The 15,141-nt window shown below is 34.0% G+C and overlaps 2 non-coding genes across 2 annotated transcripts; one reads left to right on the top strand and one right to left on the bottom strand.

The window, feature by feature from the left end:
- The first annotated feature begins 856 nt into the window (after positions 1–856).
- LOC112713907 (small nucleolar RNA R71) lies at positions 857–960 on the top strand. Its single transcript, XR_003158867.1, has one exon. It is a non-coding gene; the product is annotated as a small nucleolar RNA R71 (small nucleolar RNA).
- A 13,849-nt stretch (positions 961–14,809) lies between these two features.
- LOC112713443 (small nucleolar RNA R71) lies at positions 14,810–14,917 on the bottom strand. The gene has a single exon (XR_003158416.1). It is a non-coding gene; the product is annotated as a small nucleolar RNA R71 (small nucleolar RNA).
- Between the last annotated feature and the right edge of the window lie 224 nt (positions 14,918–15,141).

The following is a 15,141-nucleotide window of genomic DNA, read 5'->3' on the forward strand; positions in this document are numbered from 1 at the left end:
TCAATAGGGAACTCCTTCTTGCTTGAGAGACGTCCCATGAGGTCTTCCTCATTGGGATTCATGTCTTTTCCTTCCTCTCTAGGTTCGTCCATGTTGATTATATCAATGGCCTTGCACTCTCTTTTTATATTCTCTTCAGTATTGCTTGGGAGAGTACTAGGAGGAGTTTCAGTGATTTTCTTACTTAGCTGGCCCACTTGTGTCTCCAAATTTTTGATGGAGGACCTTGCCTCACTCATGAACCATAAAGTGGCCTTAGACAGATCAGAGACTAAATTTGCTAAGTTAGAGGTGCACTGTTCAGAATTCTCTGTCTGTTGCTGAGAAAATGATGGATAAGGCTTGACATTGCTGAGCCTATTTCTTCCACCACTATTAAAGCCTTGTTGAGGCTTTTGTTGATCCTTCCATGAGAAATTTGGATGATTTCTCCATGATGAATTATAGGTGTCTATAAGGTTCACCCATATAATTTACCTCTGCTATTGCAGGGTTCTCAAGATCATAAGCTTCTTCTTCAGAAGATGCCTCTTTAGTACTGTTGGATGCATTTTGCCATTCATTCAGACTTTGAGAAATCATGTTGACTTGCTGAGTCAACATTTTGTTCTGAGCCAATATGGCATTCAGAGCATCAATTTCAAGAACTCCCTTCCTTTGAGGCATCCCATTATTCACGGAATTCCTCTCAGAAGTGTAGATGAACTTGTTATTTGTAACCATGTCAATAAGTTCTTGAGCTTCTACAGGTGTTTTCTTTAGATGAATGGATCCACCTGCAGAATGGTCCAGTGACATCTTAGAGAACTCAGATAGACCATAATAGAATATATCTATCATGGTCCATTCTGAAAACATGTCAGAAGGACATCTTTTGGTCATCTGCTTGTATCTTTCCCAAGCTTCATAGAGGGATTCACCATCTTTTTGTTTGAAGGTTTGAACATCCACTCTAAGCTTGCTCAGCTTTTGAGGAGGAAAGAACTTAGCCAAGAAAGCCGTGACCAGCTTATCCCAGGAGTCCAGGCTATCTTTAGGTTGAGAGTCCAACCATGCTCTAGCTCTGTCTCTTACAACAAAAGGGAAAAGCATGAGCCTGTGGACTTCAAGATCTACTCCATTAGTCTTAACAGTTTCACAGATCTGCAAGAACTCAGTCAAGAATCAGTAGGGATCTTCTGATGGATGTCCATGAAACTTGCAGTTCTGTTGCATTAGAGCAACTAATTGAGGTTTCAGCTCAAAATTGTTTGCTCCAATGACAGGAATTGAGATGCTTCTTCCATCAAACTTGGACGTAGGTGCAGTATAGTCACCAAGCATTATTCTTGCATTATTGTTGTTGGGTTCGGCTGCCATCTCCTTTTCTTGTTCAAAAATTTCAGTAAGGTTGTCTCTGGATTGTTGTAATTTAGCTTCTCTTAGTTTCCTCTTCAGAGTCCTTTCAGGTTCTGGATCAGCTTCAACAAGAATGCCTTTTTCCTTGTTCCTGCTCATATGAAGGAGAAGAGAACAGAAAAAGAAGAGGAATCCTCTATGTCACAGTAAAGAGGTTCCTCATTGTTAGTAGAAGAAGAAAGGGAATAAAGAAAGGAGAATCCAAACACAAGGGTGAGGATAGGGGCAGTGATTTGAGATGAAGAGAAGTGTTAGTAAATGAATGAATAAATAGAATAATATGAGAAAGAAGTCTTCAAAAACAATTTTGAAAATGAGTTAATGATTTTTGAAAATTAGGATAAGAAATAAAATTGAAATTAAAATTTAAAACAATTAATTAATTAAAAAGAATTTTTGAAAAAGCGGGAAGTATTTTCGAAAATTAGAGCGGGAAGAGTAGTTAGGTGGTTTTGAAAAAGATAAGAAACAAACAAAAAGTCAAATAGTTAGTTGAAAAGATTTGAAAATTAATTTTGAGAAGATAAGAAGATAAGAAGTTAGAAAAGATATTTTAAAATCAAATTTTTTGAAAAAGATAAAATTTTGAAAAAGATATGATATAAAAGATAAGATAAAAAGATATGATTAAAATTAAAATTGATTACTTTACTAACAAGAAACTGAAAGATAAGATTCTAGAATTTAAAGATTGAACCTTTCTTAACAAGAAAGTAACAAACTTCAAATTTTTGAATCAATCATATTAATTGTTAGCATAATTTTCGAAAATAAAGATAAAACTAAGAAAAAGATTTTTGAAAAATGTTTTAAAGGATTTTCGTAAATTAATAAGAAAAATGAAAAAGATTTAATTTTTGAAAAAGTTTTAAAAAGATAAGATTTTTAAAATTTGAAAATTTGACTTGACTTACAAGAAAAACTAATTTTAAAATTTTTTTGACTAAGTCAACCCAAATTTTCAAAATTTTGAGAGAAAAAAGGAAAAGATATTTATTTATTTATTTATTTATTTATTTTGAATTTTTAATTATGAGAGAGAGAAAAACATAAAAATGACTCACAACATGAAAATTATGAATCAAAACACATGATACATGCAAGAACACTCAAGAACACTTTGAAGATCATGATGAACATCAAGAACATATTTTTGAAAAATTTTTGATGCAAAGAAAACATGCAAGACACCAAACTTAGAAATCTTTAATGCTTAGACAATATGAATGCAAAAATGCACATGAAAAACAACAAAAGATACAAAACAAGAAAACATCAAGATCAAACAAGAAGACTTACCAAGAACAACTTGAAGATCATGAAGAACACTATAAATGCATGAATTTTCGAAAATTGCAAGAACAAGATGAATATGCAATTGACACCAAACTTATAAATTGACTCAAGACTCAAACAAGAAACACAAAATATTATTTATTTTTTATGATTTTATAAAAAAATTTTGGTTATTATTATTATATTTTTTTTCGAAAATTGTTTTGGAAAACGAAAAAGAAAAGAAAAATTTTTGAAAGATTTTTGAAAACTTTTTGAAAAGAAAATAAAAAGAAAATTACCTAATCTAAGCAACAAGATGAACCGTCAGTTGTCCAAACTCAACAATCCTCAGCAACGGCGCCAAAAACTTGGTGGACGAAATTGTGATTCATACTTAAGTTGTTGTTCGAAATTGATTCCCAGGTAATGGCCCTAAAAACTTGGTGCTCAATACCATGGTCTAAACATAATTTCACAACTTCGCTCAACTAACCAGCAAGTGTACTGTGTCATCCAAGTAATAAACCTTACGTGAGTAAGGGTCGATCCCACAGAGATTGTTGGTATGAAGCAAGCTATGGTCATCTTGTAAATCTCAGTCAGGCGGATAATAAATGGTTATGGAGTTTTCGAATAATAATAATAAATAAACTGAAAATAAAGATAGAAATACTTATGTAGATCATCGATGGGAATTTCAGATAGGCGTATGAAGATGCTGTGCTCCTTCTGAATCTCTGCTTTCCTACTGCCTTCATCCAATCCTTCTTACTCCTTTCCATGGCAAGCTGTATGTAGGGCATCACCATTATCAATGGCTACATCTCATCCTCTTAGTGAAAAAGGTCCAAATGCTCTGTCACGGCACGGCTAATCATCTGTCGATTCTCGATCATGTTGGAATAGAATCCCTTGATTCTTTTGTGTTTGTCATCACGCCCAGCAATTGCGAGTTTGAAGCTTGTCACAGTCATTCAATCCCGGAATCCTACTCGGAATACCACAGACAAGGTTTAGACTTTCCGGATTCTCATGAATGCCGCCATCAATTCTAGCTTATACCATGAAGACTCTGATCTCACGAAATAGAAGGCTCGGTTGTCAGGTGAGGGAAACCATGCATCGTGCATCAGGAATCCAAGAGATACACACTCTAGCTTTCGCTTGTAGAACGGAAGTGGTTGTCAGGCATGCGTTCATAGGGACGGATGATAATGAGTGTCACGGATCGTCACATCCATCAGGTTGAAGTACAAATAGTATCTTGGAACAGAATTAAGATTGAATTTGAATAAAAAATAGTAGTAATTGCATTAAAACCCGAGGTACAGCAGAGCTCCACACCCTTAATCTATGGTGTGTAGAAACTCCACCGTTGAAAATATATAAGTGATGAAGGTTCAGGCATGGCCGAATGGCCAGCCCCCATAAACGTGATCAATAGCCTCCTAAGATGAATAACAGAATAAAATTGAGACCAAAGATGTAACGTGGTCAAAAGACACTAATACAATAGTAAAAATGTTCTATTTATACTAAACTAGCTACTAGGGTTTACAGAAGTAAGTAATTGATGCAGAAATCCACTTCCGGGGCTCACTTGGTGTGTGCTTGGGCTGAGCTTGAGCTTTACACGTGCAGAGGCTTCTTTTGAAGTTGAACGCCAAGTTGTAACATGTTTTTGGCGTTCAACTCTGGTTCGTGACGTGTTTCTGGCGTTTGACTCCAGAATGCAGCATTGAACTGGCATTGAGTGCCATTTTACGTCATCTAATCGTGAATAAAGTATAGACTATTATATATTGCTGGAAAGCTTTGGATGTCTACTTTCCAACACTGTTGGGAGCGCGCCATTTGGAGTTCTGTAGCTCTAGAAAAGTTATTTCGAGTGCTGGGAGGTCAAAATCCAACAGCATCAGTAGTCCTATGTCAGCCTTTTATCAGAGTTTTGCTCAAGTCCCTCAATTTCAGCCAGAAAATACCTAAAATCACAGAAAAATACACAAACTCATAGTAAAGTCCAGAATTGTGAATTTAGCATAAAAACTAATGAAAACATCCCTAAAAGTAACTATATCCTATTAAAAACTACTTAAAAACAATGCCAAAAAGCATATAAATTATCCGCTCATCAATAGCCCCTTCCCATCTTCATCCGAATTCTTGGGCCTTCATTAAGATTTTTCAGCTGTTATGTCAATAGTTAGGTGTCCGAACTTCCATATCTCTCTTCTTTTATCTGTTCGTGTTGAACAAACCTGGGGTAGCCAAGAAAAAGGCCTCCTGGGTCTCGTTCCAAGCTACCCAGGGAAAAAACGTGTTTTCTATTTATGATGAATCTTTTCGGGACTTTAAGAACTACTATTTTAAAGTCCGAGCTGTTGAAGACGTCCACCCTTTCTTTTTAGATGAGAATAACGAGCCAACTTTTCCTTTGTGTTGGCAAAAAAATATAGTGGCTACTAAGTATTCTTGGGAGAGCCTGGATGAACACCTTTCGTAAGGCGAAGAAGGCAACCGTTGCACAAAGTATCTCAGCGATTTAAACTTTTTCTATTGTTATTATTATTATTATTATTATTATTATTATTATTATTATTATTATTATTATTATTATTATTATTATTATTATTAATTGATATCAATATCAATCTATCATCATTAACGTGTGTTTCAATGTGCCACCAATTATGCTGGATTAAAAATTATTGCATAATGATTGAGAATTAGAATTATATCAATTAATATAATTAGAATAATTTAAAATATTAATAATTGATAATTAATATAATCATGCATTAAATATTAATTTTTTATATAATTATAATAATAAAGATATTTTCCTAAATTAGTATAATCACACGTTATTTATTAATGCTAATTGCAATATAATTATAATAAAAATATTTTTTTAAAATAAATTTGGAAAATAGAGATATGTATATTGGCATCAGAACGCGCCAGGTCAATATTTTTGGCACCAGAATGCTACCTGTCGTAGAATATTCTAATGATAAAAATGATAATGCATGATTATTACATTTCTAACTCAACTATTTTATTTTTTCTTGGTTTTACTAGGAACAAATAAAAAAAAATAAATCTATAAACCAAAAAAAAAATAAATTTCATATTAAAAAATTTAAAAATAACATATCTAAAAATAATTGTCGTAATATATAAATTGAGGTAACAATTCAAATTTCTCTAAAACTAATCTAATCAAATGCTAATATTAGAACAAAATTATTTAAATAATATTTAAGCTATTCTAGACCTTAAACACACATAGATTTGAGTCATTCTCGTAACGATAACTAACTGAAAGTTATTAGCTTGAACATTTAGAATCCATACAAATTCAGACAATCCTCTTGTTAAATAAGTTTCATCATCCGCCATCGATGTAATACAGCAAGGTATAGAATAGCAACATACAACATGAATCTAAATTGACTTTTATTCTCATTAGTGGCATTGCATTGATGCACCAGAAGACCAGTAGTTTTTGAAAAAAATCGCAATATGTTATAAATTATTTTTATTACGAAAGATTTAAAAGAAAAAAATTTAAATACAGTACCAATCTTTGAAATTACATCTCCAAGACGGACACAATTCTAGCAAAACTAAATCTAAATTGAGGAACTTAATCTCAGTATATGCTTTACTTCGAAGATTTTTCGGTAGACGTAGAAAGCATGAAGGATGTTATTGCTCAATTAAAAGTTGAACTCCTCCTAAGAAAACTAACTTTACCTACATTTTATTAGGTTGGTCATAATATATGAGTAGATCCAACCATTATTCAATAAAATAGAGTTCATTGTCCCTTCGTTGAACTCTTACATATATATAATTAGAACCCAGATCAGTGAATACAATTTAAGATAGTATTTGATGGATGTGATGCATTGTAAATGACTGCAGTAAAAGATAATCTTGCTATAATGTTAGACTTAAAGAATACATTTGAGTAAGAATAATTAACAAATTATCAAAAGAATAATAATAATAGAATGGCAACATCAAAAAAATATCATAAAAAATTGTAACTTGTATCTTAAAATGGTCAACTTTGATGAAAAATGAAGAATAAATTCTTATTCTACGAAGTAGTAAAGAAAGAATAACAAATTAATAATTAAACAAAATATTTTTGCTCTAAAACTTAGACTTGTAAACCCCGAGAAGTTAATGAATATTTAGCTAATAAATTAACTATTATTCAAAGAAATTAGAAAAATAAATTTTTATAATCTACAAAAGTAAAAATATTTAAAATTTAAATTTTAACACTAATTTTAAAGATTTTATCCTAAACCCCATTTTCCGATTTGAATTTCAATTCCACATATTGCTCAATTCAGAGCTCCAATCGCTGCATTGTAAAACCTACAAAATTAGTAAATAATTAATTGATAAATTAATTATTATTTAAAAAAATTAGAAAAAATTAAATTTTATAGTTTAATGAGGTTGAACTAATTAAAACACAAATTTTGACACTAATTTTAAAGAATTTGACCCAAGATTGGGTCAAATGGGCCGAACTGGTCAAACCGGTCCCTTATGGGTCTAAGGCCCAACCCAACCCACTAAGTGAAATGGCATCAGCCACTTCTCTTCCCCATTCATACTCACACACTCTGAAAACACAAGGAAGGGGGAGGAAAATATGCAAACCCTTGTTTTTGATTTAATCTCACATAACTTCTAATCTAGAGCTACGATTGTAACACCCTAATTACCCTAAACCTTACCTCTAGCCGTAAAGCAAATGTTAATCAAAGGTTACGACAATTCTAAGGATTATACATATTCATATAGAAGAAAATAATATATTCTAGAAGCCCGATGAAGGATTAAGCTCAAAAACAGAATTACAAAAGCGCAAAACGTTCACACGAAGCTAATGCATAAGACACAAGGTATAGATGCAAGAGAATAAAATATATATAGATATAAGAGTATAATAATCATAAGGAATTAGCCGCAGCTCGTGGAGTTTAAGCCAACTAGTATATATAGACATACAGAGTTTTTGAAAGTAAAGTAGCTTATACAAAGTACCTCTCTCAAAGTAAGCCTCTAAGGCAAGATAAACACAAAAGTGAGAGAACTAGTTAAAGTGGCCAAAAAGACAACAAAGTAGAATAAGGTCCTCCGCTCTGTCACCATCAAACAACTTACCACGGTGGGTTGCGATTTGTATCTAAGAAACAATAACGAAGTATGAAATGAGAACTAGAGGTTTTCAGTATGGTAACAGTGCCCAATTATGTAAGATATAAGGTTCCGGGAGGCCGAAGGCAATCCTAGAACTTCACATCGATTACGGATATTCAAGCTTATGAATCATAAATAACTTAGACCATAAACCATAAACAGGGTTATCTAAACGTAGGGAGATTCAAACTAATACTAATCACACCGCTGTATCCCACAGCCTTCGCAAACCTAACCTCCGTGCGATCCCATCGCCACTGCCTACCTAACCTCCTCAGCACCAGACAATCGTAGATAATTCAAGCAAGTAAAACACAAGTAATATACATGTACAACAAGTAGAACAACTAGTAAATAAGCATATTATTCATTTAGGCAAGAGATGCAATTAGGTAAAGCAAATAAAACACATAGAAGATGCACATGATGAATGCTTGTTCTATTGGCTCGTGATTTCACTTGTCGGTCCATAATTGCCAACCCGACACATCCTCCCAGATGTAGCCTATTCTGCTGTGCTAGAGATATAGTGCCCTGCTCACTCATGTAACAGAGAGTCTGCTATGTCAGAGATATAGTACCCTGCACACTCATGCAGCAGGGAGTCTGTCACACCAGGGATATAAGCCCCGCACACTTCATGCAGTAGAGAAGGAAACAACAACAACTACTCATGCATCAGAGAATTCTGCTACCCCGGGGATATAGGCCCCGTGCACTCATGCAGTAGAGAAATCTGCTATGCCAGGGATATAGGCCCTGCTTAATCTCAACAGCAACTACTCATGTAGCAGAGAAATATGCTATGCCGGGGATATAGGCCCCGCACACTCTCAACAACAACTACTCATGCAACAAAGAAATCTGCTACGCCAGGGATATAGGCCCTGCACACTCATATAATCCAATAATTTTAGCGACCTCAAATCATCACCAGTCATCACCATTTCTCATCTCAAATTACTTTCAATTATCAATTCTCAACATTCCAGGGATATAATGCCTGGCATACTTTTCTTTAATATCCTTCAAGCTCATAATAACCATGATCGTTTCTTAATTGCACAAGTTACCGTCCATTCACAAGTTCTCAAGCCATTGCCAATAAAATATTTCGCTAGTTCACCCACAATTTCAGAAACCTAAGTCTCCGTCTCCTAAACTCATAACCAAAATTCCCCTTTTTATTCACTTATTGTTTTCTCCCTTGATTCAAAGCCTAAAATTGGTAAAAAGGTTTTAAGTATGTGCTACGGAAGTTTGCAAGCTTGCTGGAAAGATAAAATAGTTAAAAACAAGGTTTTTGTTGAAAAATAAGGCAGTGTGTGTACGCATAGGGTTATGCGTACGCACGTCTATAGAAATTTTCTAGAAGTGTGTTTACGCATAGAGGTGTGCGTACGCACAGGAGTAAAAATTTTCAACTCTGCTCATTCGCACAATGCGTGCGAATGCCTTCAACAGAGTGCACCTTCCAACGTGTGTGTGCACACAAGGCTGTGCACGCGCACGCCTTGCAAAACTTCATTGGTTGTGTGTGCACACAGAGCGTGCTATCGCTCCCAACAGCAGCCATATCCCCGTGTGTGTGGACGCACAAGGGTGTGCGTACGCACAAGGGTGTGCGTACGCACAACTTTAAAAATACACAGGATGTGCGTTCGCACAAGGCTGTGCGTGTGCATAAAAACCAGAAATCACAATTTTGGCAGCATTCACAAAATTCAGATTTTGGACACCAACTTCCAATGATCATATCTTTCTCTACAAAATTCAAATTTATACAAAATTGATGCAGTTTTAAAGCTCTTTGAATTATCTTTATTTTGATATAAAAATCATTCAATTTCAAAAATCGTAGCTCAAGATATGATCCGTCAAAGTTAGCCCCAAACTCATTTTTGCCAAAAACCTTAAAAACTCAAATTCACTAAATCTCTCAATTCGAAACCAAACTACTCACATTCCAAACAATGCCAAAACAACACAAAGGTTCCTACCACCCATTTCTCAAAAATCAACCATTCAATCATCTAAACCATTTAATACTCACCTCATCCAACGTTAAAATTCAACCTAAGTTCACATCAAATTTCCTCAACCACAATCTAATATCCACATTAACCACAAGATCCAAAATCAAAAATCATCATCAACATACTTCATCACACAACATAATCATCAATATCCTTCAATCCAGACCATCAAAAACATTTGACATTAACTCATTACTATGAAATCTCATAATCCTTATTATCCATCAATATAACAAATCACCAACAATATTTATCAACACCAAGCATCAATTTATCATCATCCAAAATTCATAATCCACATCATTTATCAACAATCTCAACACTATCTTCAATTACCAACAACATCAATATTTATCATTAATCATCAACCATATCAACAAACTTTCAAAAATAATAATAAATTACAACATTCATCATCAACCTTCATAGTCATTAAATACCAACAATCAACATCAAAATTCATATATTCCGCATCCTGAAACTCTATATTGTAAGAATCCGCATTTTCACGTCAAATCGTTTTAAAAATAATAATTTTGGTGCTCGGAATAGATTCAAAATTTAGAAGTTTTAATTTGAAAATATAAATGAGAAATTTGGTTTTAGTGAACTTTTCTGAGTTGGAAAATATATTTCTTTCGAAAAGTTTTTGTAAAAATGCATACGGGCGCTTAAGCCGACGATACCGGCTCTGGTCTGTCCAGTGCTGCGTATTTTGGAAAATAATATTTAAAAAATTGGATTTTCATTTTGAAAGGACAAAAAATAATTTAGAATTAAAAATCGGGCACCAATCTTAAAAGTTTTAGCCCAAGGTGGGCCAAACGGACCAAAAACGCTAACGGGTTGGACTGGGCCCAAAATGGGCCCAAGGCCCAACATATATAAGTGATGAGCGGATAATTTATACGCTTTTTGGTATTGTTTTTAGGTAGTTTTTAGCATGATCTAGTTACTTTTAGGGATGTTTTCATTAGTTTTTATGCTAAATTCACATTTCTGGACTTTACTATGAGTTTGTGTGTTTTTCTGTGATTTTAGGTATTTTCTGGCTGAAATTGAGGGACCTGAGCAAAAGTCTGATAGGAGGCTGACAAAGGACTGCTGATGCTGTTGGAATCTAACCTCCCTGCACTCGAAATGGATTTTCTAGAGCTACAAACTCTAAATGGTGCGCTCTCAACGGCGTTGGAAAGTCGACATCCAGAGCTTTTCAGCGATATATAATAGTCCATACTTTATTCGTGATTAGACAATGTAAATCAGCGCTCAACGCCAGTTCCATGCTGCATTCTGGAGTCAAACGCCAGAAACACGTCAGGAACCAGAGTTGAACGCCCAAAACATGTTACAACTTGGCGTTCAACTCCAAGAGAAGCCTCAGCTCGTGGATAGATTAAGCTATGCCCAAGCACACACCAAGTGGGCCCCGGAAGTGGATTTATGCATCAATTACTTACCTCTGTAAACCCTAGTAGCTAGTTTAAGTATAAATAGAACTTTTTACCTTTGTATTATTAATCCTGGATCCTGAATTGTATTTTTTGATCCTGTGATCACGTTTGGGGGCTGGCCATTCGGCCATGCCTAAACCTTCATTACTTATGTATTTTCAACGGTGGAGTTTCTACACACCATAGATTAAGGGTGTGGAGCTCTGCTGTACCTCAAGTTTTAATGCAAGTACTTCTATTTTTTATTCAATTCGACTTATTCTTGTTCTAAGATATTTGTTGTACTTCAACTTGATGAATGTGATGATCCATGACACTCATCATCATTCTCACCTATGAACACGCGTGATTGACAACCACTTCCGTTCTACCTTAGACCGGGCGTATATCTCTTGGGTTCCTTAATCAGAATCTTCGTGGTATAAGCTAGAATTGATGGCGGCATTCATGGGAATCCGGAAAGTCTAACCTTGTTTGTGGTATTCCGAGTAGGATTCCGGGATTGAATGACTGTGACGAGCTTCAAACTCCTGAAGGCTGGGTGTTAGTAACAGACGCAAAAGAATCACGGGATTCTATTCCAACCTGATTGAGAACCGACAGATGATTAGCCGTGTTATGACAGAGCATTTGGACCATTTTCACTGAGATGATGGGATGTAGCCATTGACAACGGTGATGCCCTACATACAGCTTGCCATAGAAAGGAGTAAGAAGGATTGGATGAAAGCAGTAGAAAAACAGAGATTCAACAGGGACAAGCATTTCCATACGCTTATCTGAAATTCCCACTATTAATTTACATAAGTATTTCTATCCTATTTATTTATCTTTTAATTATCTAATCCAATCACATTTGAATCAGCCTGACTGAGATCTACAAGATGACCATAGATTGCTTCATACCAACAATCTCTGTGGGATCGACCCTTACTCACGTACGGTATTACTTGGACGACCTAGTGCACTTGCTGGTTAGTTGTGCGGAGTTGTGACTAAGTGTAATTCACGTGTGAGAGCTACCAAATTATTGGAGCCATTGTTAATGATCACAATTTCATCCATCAAGTTTTTGGCGCCGTTGCCGGGGATTGTTCGAGTATGGACAACTGATGGTTCATCTTGTTTCTCAGATTAGGTAATTTTCTTTTCAAAAACTTTTCAAAAATCTTTCAAAAAAATTTTTTTATTCCTATTTTTGAAATTTTTTTTAAATAAATCATTCTATGGCTTCAAAACAATTATGAATGGATTCCAGAGTTTCATGAAGCATGTTGAATCTTGGCTGGCTGCAAAGCCATATTCAAACTCCTTTGGAATTGGTCTTCAACTAATCAACACAATGCATGTAATTCCATCCTAAAGCTGACTAGCTATTAAGCCATGTCCAACCCTTTGATTGGAGCTTTGGGCTAATATTGAAAGATTCCTGGAATTCTTCTTAAAGATTTTGAATTTCTTATTTTCTTTTTCCTATATGTTTTTCGAAAAAATAAAATAAAATACAAAAAAATTAGAAAAAAATCAAAAATATTTTGTGTTTCTTATTTGAGTCTTGAGTCAATTTTTAAGTTTGGTGTCAATTGCATGTTTTTAAAATTATTATGCATTTTTCGAAAATTCATGCATTCATAGTGTTCTTCATGATCTTCAAGTTGTTCTTGGTAAGTCTTCTTGTTTGATCTTGATGTTTTCTTGTTTTGTATCTTTTGTTGTTTTTCATATGCATTTTTTGTTTGTTAGAGTCCAAGCATTAAAGAATTCTAAGTTTGGTGTCTTGCATGTTTTCTTTGCATCAAAAATTTTTCAAAAATATGTTCTTGATGTTCATCATGATCTTCAAAGTGTTCTTGGTGTTCATCTTGACATTCATAGTGTTCTTGCATGCATCTTGTGTTTTGATCCAAAATTTTTATGTTTTGGGTCATATTTGTGTTTTTCTCTCTCATAATTAAAAATTCAAAAATCAAAAAATATCTTTTCCTTAATTTTCTCATAATTTTCGAAAATTTGAGTCGACTTAGTCAAAAATTTTTAAAATTAGTTGTTTCTTACAAGTCAAGTCAAATTTTCAATTTTAAAAATCCTATGTTTTCAAAACTTTTTCAAAAATCAAATCTTTTTCAATTTTATCTTATGATTTTCGAAAATTTAAAAATATTTTTCAAAAATATTTTTTTAATTTTATCTTTATTTTCGAAAATTATGCTAACAATTAATGTGATTGATTCAAAAATTTAAAGTTTGTTACTTTCTTGTTAAGAAAGGTTCAATCTTTAAATTCTAGAATCATATCTTTTAGTTTCTTGTTAGTCAAGTAATTAATTTTAATTTTAAAAATTAAATCTATCTTATCTTATCTTATCTTTTATATCATATCTTTTTCAAAAATTTTGTCTTATCCAAAAATTTGATTTCAAAATATCTTCTTATCTTCTTATCTTTTCAAAAATGATTTTCAAATCTCTTTCAATCCACTAACTAACTTTTTGTTGGTTTCTTATCCTTTTCAAAACCGCCTAACTACTTTTCTATCTCTAATTTTCGAAAATATCACCTTCTTTTTCAAAAATTCTTTTTAATTAATTAATTGTTTCAAATTTTAATTTTAATTTTAATTTCTTATCTTAATTTTCGAAAATCATTAACTCCTTTTCAAAAATATTTTCGAAAATCTCTCTCTCATCTTCTTCTATTTATTTATTTATTTACTAACACTTCTCTTCACCTCTCTTCATCTCAATTCACTACCCCTATCCTCACCCTTCTGTTTGGAGTCTCCTTTCTTTATCTCCTTTCTTCTTCTACTAATAATAAGGAACATCTTTACCGTGACATAGAGGATTCCTCTTTTTTTCTTGTTTTCCGATCTTTCATATGAGCAGGAACAAGGAAAAATGCATTCTTGTTGAAGCTGATCCAAAACCTGAAAGGACTCTGAAGAGGAAACTAAGAGAAGCTAAATTACAACAATCCAGAGACAACCTTACTGAAATTTTCGAACAAGAAAAAGACATGGCAGCCGAACCTAACAACAATAATGTAAGGAGGATGCTTGGTGATTATACTACACCTACTTCTAAGTTTGATGGAAGAAACATCTCAATTTCCACCATTGGAGCAAACAATTTTGAGCTGAAACCTCAACTAGTTGCTCTAATGCAACAAAACTGCAAGTTTCATGGACTTCCATCAGATGATCCCTATCAATTTTTAACTGAGTTCTTGCAGATCTGTGAGACTGTAAAGATGAATGGAGTAGATCCTGAAGTCTACAGGCTCATGCTTTTTCCTTTTGCTGTAAGAGACAGAGCTAGAACATGGTTGGATTCACAACTTAAAGATAGCCTGGACTCATGGGATAAGTTGGTCACGGCCTTCTTGGCTAAATTCTTTCCTCCTCAAAAGCTGAGCAAGCTTAGATTGGATGTTCAGACATTCAAACAAAAAGATGGTGAATCCCTCTATGAAGCTTGGGAAAGATACAAGCAGCTGACCAAAAGGTGTCCTTCTGACATGCTTTCAGAATGGATGATTCTGGATAGATTCTATTATGGTCTATCTGAATTCTCTAAGATGTCACTGGACCATTCTGCAGATGGATCCATTTACCTAAAGAAAATGCCTGCAGAAGCTCAAGAACTTATTGACATGGTTGCAAATAACTATTTCATGTACACTTCTGAGAGGAATTCCGTGAATAATGGGACGCCTCATAGGAAGGGAGTTCTTGAGATTGATGCTCT

The sequence above is a fragment of the Arachis hypogaea genome, chromosome 9 (assembly GCF_003086295.3).
Source record: "Arachis hypogaea cultivar Tifrunner chromosome 9, arahy.Tifrunner.gnm2.J5K5, whole genome shotgun sequence".
Lineage (NCBI taxonomy): Eukaryota > Viridiplantae > Streptophyta > Magnoliopsida > Fabales > Fabaceae > Arachis > Arachis hypogaea.